The sequence below is a fragment of the Silene latifolia genome, unplaced genomic scaffold, assembly GCF_048544455.1.
Source record: "Silene latifolia isolate original U9 population unplaced genomic scaffold, ASM4854445v1 scaffold_75, whole genome shotgun sequence".
NCBI lineage: Eukaryota > Viridiplantae > Streptophyta > Magnoliopsida > Caryophyllales > Caryophyllaceae > Silene > Silene latifolia.
Window position 1 is genome coordinate 3,270,046 of NW_027413661.1, and position 9,531 is coordinate 3,279,576.

The 9,531-nt window shown below is 38.8% G+C and overlaps 1 non-coding gene across 1 annotated transcript; it reads left to right on the forward strand.

Annotated features, from left to right (window-relative positions):
- Window positions 1-7,586: 7,586 nt before the first annotated feature.
- Window positions 7,587-7,693, forward strand: LOC141640316 (small nucleolar RNA R71). The gene has a single exon (XR_012542948.1). It is a non-coding gene; the product is annotated as a small nucleolar RNA R71 (small nucleolar RNA).
- The last annotated feature ends 1,838 nt before the right edge of the window (window positions 7,694-9,531 follow it).

Genomic DNA, 9,531 nt, shown 5'->3' on the forward strand with positions numbered 1-9,531 from the left:
GAGTGCACGCGACTAGTTGAATGTTTAGGTTTTGACGGACCCATTAGATTGAAAGATAAGGGAAGTTGTTAGACCACCAATTAAAATGACTAAACTATGCTGAGATCGAAAGATAGGTAAAGTTTAGGTTATTAGTCACTTTTCAGGACGAGAGTCAGTACTAGTGATATTAGGGACCCGTAGCGAGATCGGAAGATGCTACTTGTTAAGAGTGGACCGAGAGGACCTCTTGTTTTCCCGCTTCATGTGTTTGATTTAGACCTACTTAGTATGCTGCCGCCGAAACTATAGTGAACCGACCATCCTAGTACCCTTCTTTATATTTGATTTAATACATTTCTTTAGTTTAATTTATATTTCATTGCCTTTAGCTATAGACCAAATCAAAGCAAACCCCCACATATCCGTTACCTTAAGACTGAAATTAGACAACTATCAATTACATCTGCCTCTCTGTGGTTCGACCCTGCTACCGCTATCTATAGTTGTAGTTGGAAATCATAAATATTATTTTTGGTGCATAACGACAGGAATCACAAGGATCTTTTCATCATTGCCCATTTACTTCATTATTTACATAGGCCTTCTAGCATTGTCTTCCCTTTGATGCTTGGTCATTAGATTCAATCAATTTAGCTCCATTTTTCCATGAAAATGCAAGGTTCTTACTCCTTTCCTACCAAGGGATCAAAACCTCAAAGAATATGCAAAACGAAAGACTAAAGTTAGTAAATGATCCAATTATGCACTAAAAAGCATAGGAACGAGGATAATTCGGGGACTAAATATGCTCTAAAATGAGTCACATCAAATATCACCAAACCGAACCTTTGCTCGTCCCGAGTAAAGAGGTGACAAAACTAGGACCCTTATTCAAACTAACCTACTAATATAGCCGATATGAGACAATTAGCGGGTCTCACTCCGCCCCTTCAACTCACAACAAGACAACCATGAGGTAGGATGCCTTCTTGCAAGGCAAGGTGGGGCTTGCCAAAATGGCGACACATCCAAACATTTAAGCACACAAGATCAAGTAATGGATGAATCTACAAAAGAATAGCCACTTTCCTCATCTAAGTGGCAGAAATTATCTAAAGGGGAAGGAATTTAAGGGTACACATTCCATTATAAATATAGTTTCTTCAAACCACTAAGCTTAGAAGGATACCAATAAATCACCTCCAAGTTGTGTCAAGCTAGGGTACCTTTGTCCTCAATCGTTAAATGCTTTCATCAAGAGTAGACTCCCTATGGTGTTAAAAACACTGGAGGTCGCAGAATTCCCCTTCTTGCCTAGACAAGAAGAAGGGTCGTCCCCTCTCTACCATGCACAAAAGTGGATACAATGGAAAAGGGATTAATAGTATTTTGAGTTTCATGTGGGAGTTTGCTTTTGTTGTTGTTATTCCCCCCAATTTCTTGTGGCATTTGACATTTGAAAACACTTTCTTTTTGCCATTTTTTTTGATGTTTGGCATTTCAACACTTGACAATTTTTCAAATTTTTGCATTTTCTTTAGAACATTTTCAAAGTCACCCCATTTGTAAGGAGGGTGCTTATTTTTGAAGCATAGAAGTTTTCATTTTTTGTTACTGCTCTTTTCTTTTGATGCAATTGCAAACTTTTTGACTTTTCATTTCATTTCTTGAACTCAAATTTGAACAATTTTTGTGCCCATTCCCTTTGATGACAAAATGTGGTAGAATATGGATGATGGTTGCATGGTTTCAAGGGTCACCTTGGAATAAATGGTAGCCAAGGAGTTATCACACCACAAGGTACTCTTGACTAGGCCTTAATCCATGGGTCAAAGGATACTAGCATGACACATCCTAGGATGTGTTACAAGTATTCTAACAAGCAAAGTCTTAAGAAGAAAAAGTATCTACAAGGGCCTTATATACACTTGTAAAGTTTCCCAAATAGGCATTTTCACAAAATTTTCTAACCATGCAACTACATGCCATGATGCAACTAACATATATACATCCTAATGCATATGTTTCTACCAACGAGTATGCCAAATAATCTAAATGCAAGTTCTATAATCACATTGTTTATACCGCATCAATCAAAATAAAGCCACATAGTCATTAACAAAAAGAGGAAAAAGGAGATTGGAAAGATCATACCATGCGATCTTCTATATCCTCATGTCTCGGATGTGTCGTAGTCGATCAATGTGAAAAAGGATGAACAAACACAATATATACAAGACTACACTACAAAGGAAATGAACATGTTTTTTGATTTTTCAATTTTTCAAATATTTATGTATTTTTCGAAATTTTTCAATTTTTTCAATTTTTGTTTAATAAGTCAAGTTAGAATTTCCTATCCCCACACTAGTATGGGCATTGTCCTCAATGACCAATACGATAGGAAATTATGCAATTTATATGAAAATGCATGATTTCTAAGCTAAATGCAAACTAAACTAAACTACACTACATGATGCATGGGTTTTTGTTATGGTGAAGAGCATAATTTAGATTAGCTCCCAATGCATATGCATAAAATTCCCCAAACCAAAAGAGACACTATTTCTAATGTCAAAAATTTTGGGGGAGTTCATGCACAAAAATGCTATGCATGCAACTAAAATTTGTCATTTTGGATTTTGAAAATGGGAACAATAAAATGAACACCTTAATGGAATAGAGGTGTGAGTCCTCTAGATGATGCTAGGACTCCACAAATCATGATCAAGATAAAGAATTATAAGAAAAACAAGAGAAGTAGACAAACCATAAAGGAGGTGTAGGAATGTAGGATCCTTCCAAGAGTTTGATAGTCCTCAATCTTCGCCCATGGCGTCATCATCATCATCATCATCATCATAAACCTCCTCACTTGAGGCATCATCAACCTCCATGGATGTGGAGTCATCACCACTCTCACTTGCACTTCCCTCTTCTTCATTTTCTTTTTCATTCTCTTCTTCTTCTTCACCTTAATTCTCTTCTTCCTCTTAACCTTCTTGCTCACCACTCTCATCAACAACCATCTCCTCTTCACCCGATCTACCACCTCTAGAAGTGCTAGGAAAGAAGACCTCCTTATCCGCCCAACTAGGCAAAGGACAAGATGGATCGAGAAGTCCTTGCCTAGCAAGATGTAGGAGGGGCGGATATTGTGCTTTGTAAGCATTGACTCTATCTTCATAAGCTTGTTTATGCATTTCCTTCATCAATAGAGTCAAGTAGTCGTTTCCCGCCTTAGAATTTTCGGGTTTAAATTCGTTGTAGGTGAATGGGTAAGGTGGAGTGATAATGGAGGAGGAGGGCTCGACAACTTCTTCCCCTTGGCGTTGAATAATATATTCGGCTTCCTCGGAGAGTGGGAGAAGTTAATTCGGCCTATGAACATTCAAACGGCAAATCTTGCTAGGCAATGTGAAGGATTTAGCATCATTTGTCAACCACCCAAATTTGTTATCAAGAGTATCATTCTTGACCCATTTGAACTTTTAGACCATGGTGTTCAAATTAATGATATGGCCTCCCTTTACCGGTTTATATGTATCATCCTTGTTGAAATCCCGGTTAAAGTGCTTAGCCAAATAAGTCACTAATCCTCCATTGACAATAAAGGCCGTGCCTTCTTTGCCACAATCAACATTGAGCCACCTTTCAATCAAAAGTCGTAAAGCATTTTACCTCTTGGTGAACTCTCTTCCAATGTTCAAAGTCGACTCGAGAAGAATAAAGTCAAGTTCGGTGAGATGATTTGTACCTTTCCTAGCTATCAAGGTATGCCCAATAACCTTATGCCATACTCTTATGCCCGGATGATGGACTAAAAGAGAACGACAATCATGGTAAGATGTGAATTCTTTTCCGGAAATAGCCTTCCATAATGGAGCGGGGTCATACTTGGTAGGCTTCTTTGTGTAAGTCGGGTCATCACTAAGGCCAAATATTTTACCAAACTCTCCATAAGACAAACATCTATCAACATTCTCGAGTTGAAACTCAATATTTGTTCGGGTCTCCACCTTGGTGACCTTCAAAGAGCTTAAAAACTCTAAGATGAGGGAACAGTAGGTCAATTCTTGCATTTCAAATAATGTACTCAATCCCATAGACTCGAAAAAGGTCTTTGTTTGCTCTAGGACACCCAATTTCGACAAAGTCTCTTGACAAATGAACTTGGTGGGCAAGATAGTTTTCTTAGCAAAGGAAATAAATTTCTTCCTATGAGAGTCGAAAGTGAAAATTACCTCCGAATAATCGTCTAGTTGTTCAATAACCGGAGTAGTAGAAGTAGTAGCTTCCATAGGAGGATTTTGCTCTTGGATTTCCAACCTTGCATTTTGTACCACCAATGCCCTTGATGCTTGAATAGCTTGAAGAGCTTGTTGTCTCTTAGAAAGGTTCTTCTTTTGGGGTGCCTTAGTTCTACCTTTTGTTCTTGCCATGCTCCTTTATGTAGTAACACCAAAGATAAGCTTGATTTCTTCAAATTTCAATAAAACCCAAATCGATTTAGGATAGTTGAATGTTGCCTTGTATCCCAAAAATCGACTCAAACTTTGAAGATGTTGGTGTTTTAATCACTTGTTGTTGGCAAAGGAGTGTTTTAATTGAGTTTTTAGGAAGTTTGGACTTGATTTGGGTGATTTTGGTTGAGAAATTTGATGTTGGTTGATGGAGAGGATGAGGGTTTTGAGGGTTTTGGGGTTAGTGTTTGTGTTTGAATGAATGAAAAGAATTGGGAAAGTTGGGTTTTAAAACCCGTTGGATTTGAAAATCAGAGGGGGAGACGAGCGGATAGGCGTCGGGACGAGCGGATTTTGCTGCAGATTTGGTTCAGGAAAAAGTCGCTCTCGGACGAGCGTCTTATCAGCAAGACGAGCGACTTTTTAAGGGGATGAGCATCCTAAGTTGGAGACGCTCAGATTCCTTTCCAGGGAGAAATCCCAAAATTTGCCAGTGAAAAGACGAGCGGATTTCCTCTGGGACGACCGTCCTGGCTTAGACGAGCGGCTTCTCTGGTGGGACGCTCGGATTCTCAGTCAGACCCAAAAGTTGTTTTTCCCAGCTTCACAAGATGAGCGTCTTTGACCCTGGACGCTCAGGTTTTCTTTAGGACGAGCGTATCCTCGTCGGGTCGCTCGGATTGTCCCTCTGCCACACGGATTCAGGTCCATCCGTAGGTGCTTCTTAACCCGTGTCATTCACTCTTCATTTCTTGTGGTCTTTATTGTGGGGGCACTACAAAGGCTTGGATAGCCTAGGCAATCGCTATCCCTACACTAAGGCAAAACACTACACATCAATAATCTCATAAGTCCCTCCCTCACTTCTCTCAAAATGATGAAAATCTTGATCAAGGCATAGAAATGTAAATCCAAAATTGACAAAAATGCAATACAATAATTAAAATCCAAGTTAGGGAGTTATAATATTTACAAGTGGTGGTTTAGGGAGGACTCCACCAAACTCTCATCCATTAATGAGATGTCAAGGGGGCATGTTCAAGGTGTTGTTGATGTTGCTCAACACCTTGAAAAAGTAGTCGAAAGCTTGTTCATTGTCATGATAAAGATCTTTAATTGACCTTTGCACTTGTTGTTCTTCATGGTGGTCTTGGGTCATAGCATTACCAATATAGGGATTGAATATCCCTTCAAACTCATCATCCTAAATACCGCATACTTCGTCTACTTGTTCCCTAAAAATGTCATGAGTTGATGAAGACAACTCTCCTTCTTTCTTATCTTGGCCAATGAGGCCCTCTTCTTCACTTGTCATGGGTGAGCTTTTCAAGCTCTCTTTGTTGCAATTTCCTTGCTCCTTGGACGGAGCATCAACCACTTTCTTCTTTCATTGAAATGCCAACTTCTTCCTATCATCTTGCCGGCTATAGTGATCAACCATAAAACATGGCTTATGTAATCGTGGAGCTCTCATTGTCTTGTCAAGATTGAAAGTGATGGTTTCATCTCCCACTTCAAGGGTGAGCTCTCCATGTTTCACATTGATCACCACTCCCGCGGTGTGCAAGAATGGTCTTCCTAAGATAATAGGAATGTTGGAGTCTTCCTCCATGTCGACAATAGCAAAATCCATCGGGATGAAGAATTTTCCAATTCTTACGGGCAAATCTTCCCATACCCCTAAAGGTGTCTTTGTTGATCTATCCACCATTTGAAGCGTGATATTGGTGCACTTGAGCTCTCCCATTCCTAGCCTCTTGCTTACTGAATATGGCATGACACTAACACTTGCCCCAAAGTCACATAAAGCTTTGTTGATTGTAGTGTCACCAATAGTGCATGGAATGGAGAAACTTATCCTTGCGCTTTGGAGGTGAACTTCCTTGAAGAATAGCACTACTCACTTTGGTGAAAGCAACAGTCTCAAGCTTTCGGATGGATTTATTCTTTGTAAGAATATCTTTCATATACTTTGTATAGGCCGGAACATGATTGATCAATTCCGTGAATGGAATCGAGACTTCTAAGTTCTTCAAAATCTCCATGAATTTTCCAAGTTGATCATCAAACTTAGGCTTAGATTGACGACTCGGGAATAGAAGTCTAATCATAATAGGCTCCTTATCTTTGGCCTTTTCTTCATTCTTCTTTGAAACTTCATGAATGGTGGGTTCTTCTTCCCTAGAGTTTTGCACAACTCTTTCCTTATCACTAGTCTCCACAATGTCATCCTCAACTTGCTTCTTTGGCCCTTCATAGCTTGTACCACTCCTCAAGTGGATGGCACTCACCGATTCATGTCTTGGGGGATTACTTTGAGGTGGTAATTGCCCCTTTTATCTTTGAGATCTAGAAGATGCTAATTGAGTCATTTGGGTTTCCAACATTTTTGTGTGGGCTAGGATGTTGTTGATGGTGATGTCTTTTGCTTGACTATCTTTTTGCATTTGAGTGAAAAATTCTTGTTGGTTCTTTTGCATTTGGAGGACCGCTTTTTTAACATCAAAACCTTGGTTATTTGATTGAGTGTATGGAGTTTGATTTTTGTAACCTTGGTTTTGGTTGTAAAAGGGTCTTTGATTTTGGTTTCTCATTGGAGGTGGGATGTATGTTGTTTGAGGATTTTGAACATTTTGGCTTTTGTATGAGAGGTTTGGATGGAATTTGATGTTTTCATTGTAATAGTTGGAATAAGGGGTACCACTCTTGTATGCTCGGAAAGCATTCACTTGTTCACTTGTTCCCCTACATTCATTTTGGTCATGTCCCAAAGTTCCACAACTCTCACCTACTCCACTTCGAATTGATGAAGATGCCACCATGGCATTAACATGTTGCTTAGGTGATTTGGAGGCTTCTTCGAGTTTAGCCATAGCCTTCTCAAACTTCAAGTTGATGGTATCAATATGAGCACTAAGTTGAGCACCCAATTGAGTAATAGAGTCCACTTCATGCTTTCCTCCTCTAGTAGCCTTCCGAGGTCTACTATATTGTGAGTTATGGACCGCCATTTCCTCAATCTTGTTCCATGTTTGATTATCGTCAACTTCGGTGAACATACCATTTGATCCCATCTTGAGAATGTTCTGGGAGTCTTCATAAAGACCATTCCAAAATTGTTGTACCAAGAACCACTCGCTAAGTCCGTGATGAGGACATGAGCGACAAGTTCCTTTGAATCGCTACCAAGCTTCATACAAAGATTCTTCGTCCCTTTGTTTGAACCCCGTGATTTGGGCTCTTAGCATGTTAGTCTTTTCCGGAGGATAGAACTTTTTGTAGAAAGCAAGTGCCAATTTCTTCCAAGAGTCAATACCAAGAGTAGCCTTATCAAGGCTCTTTAACCATTGTTTTGCTGTACCAATCAAAGAAAAAGGAAATAAGACCCATCGAATTTGGTCTTGAGTCACCCCGGTTTGAGAAATCGCATCACAATAGTCACAAAAAGTCTCCATGTGAGAATGAGAGTCTTCACTAGGCATCCCCCCAAAATGGCTTCTTTCGACTAATTGGATAAATGCGGATATTGCAATGAAATTACCGGTCAAATGTTGTGGTGTGGGAGTACCATTTGGTAGGTTCTCCTCGGTTGGTACGGAATGTGATGAAAATTTAGGCATTGTGGGTTGATTTTGTGGTTGATTTTGTGTTGGGTTCTCCTCTCCCTCTCTTGCAAAAGGATTGATGAACTCAATAGTATTTGGTTGAATATCCACAACCTCGCCAATACCTCTCAAAGTATTTCTAGCAAGTCTTCTATTGTTGGTCAAAGTTCTTTCAATTTCGTGATCAATGGGTAACAAGTTACCTTGTGATCTTCTAGGTATGCAAAATATCAAACAACTCAAAAACAATTAGAACAAACCTCGAGGTGTTTTACTTCCCCAAGGCAAAGAAAGACACAACTAAGAACAATCAAATAAAATCAAATTAAGTTAACACAGTCCCCGGCAACGACGCCATTTTTGGTCGGACTATCGTGTTTTCGATTACTTGTCGTTAGGAGTTCCTAGACCAAAACAATATTTATAACTTCACAAGCTACTCTATTATTAGTAAAGAGGTAAGTAAAGTTCGGATCCCAAGGGACGGGTATTGATGTAGGGTTTTCGATTGCAAGTGGTCGTGTCTAAGGGTGTCACAATTTGGGTTGAGGTAGGAGATCAACTAAGCTAAATAACAATGTAAATAAACAAGCAAGATGATTAAAATGAGATGTAAACAATTGATTAAAAGCACTAGGTGTTGGAGTTAGTGTCCTCCACAATAGTGCGTTTACATAATAAATCTTATTAAGGGAATATAATCAGATATTTAATTATTTCATCCTCGTCAGTTGATTAACGTAAATCGATAACGGTTGGCTGACTAGAGTTTGACGTTATTGTCGTGAGACGGTGGTGATCAACTGACCTCTTTCGGTCACACCTATAGGAACGGACCCCAATTGATAACTAATTAATTGTATGAGATACAATTTATTTAGTCCCTTGATTTATAGACTAAGAGGTTAGTCGATTATTTTAGAGAGATTTCGAGTTGCGAACTCGAGACACGACAGTTATTATTTAATTATGCGATAATTGAATAATAAATTATGGGCGATGGGTTTTAGTTAATTAATTGTTAATTCACTAAAATTGTACTAATTGATTAATATGATTAATATTAGTACGTAAATAATATGTATAACGGTACACGTATATTTACGGAGTGATTTGGACGAAATTAATTGGAAGCATTTAAACATGAAACGATGTTTAAATAAAATTTACACGTATTTGTGCGACAAATATAAGAACCAAAATGGACCCGTAAATGGGACATTGGACCGTGTAAATGGAGTGTAGTGGATGATTATAAACACAATAATTTCACTTTACTTGTGATACTTCCATAAGTTATCTTATAATCTTTTTTTGCATGTGATATAAGATTGACAAAAATAAGATAAAATAACACTCCAATCACCCTCTCACCTACCCGGCCACCCCTTCCCATATAGACCAAGTTTTGTTCATTTTTTGAAAACTTCAATTGTACATTTTGCATGTGATATCTTTCTTGGTCTTCCTCTCTCTACAAT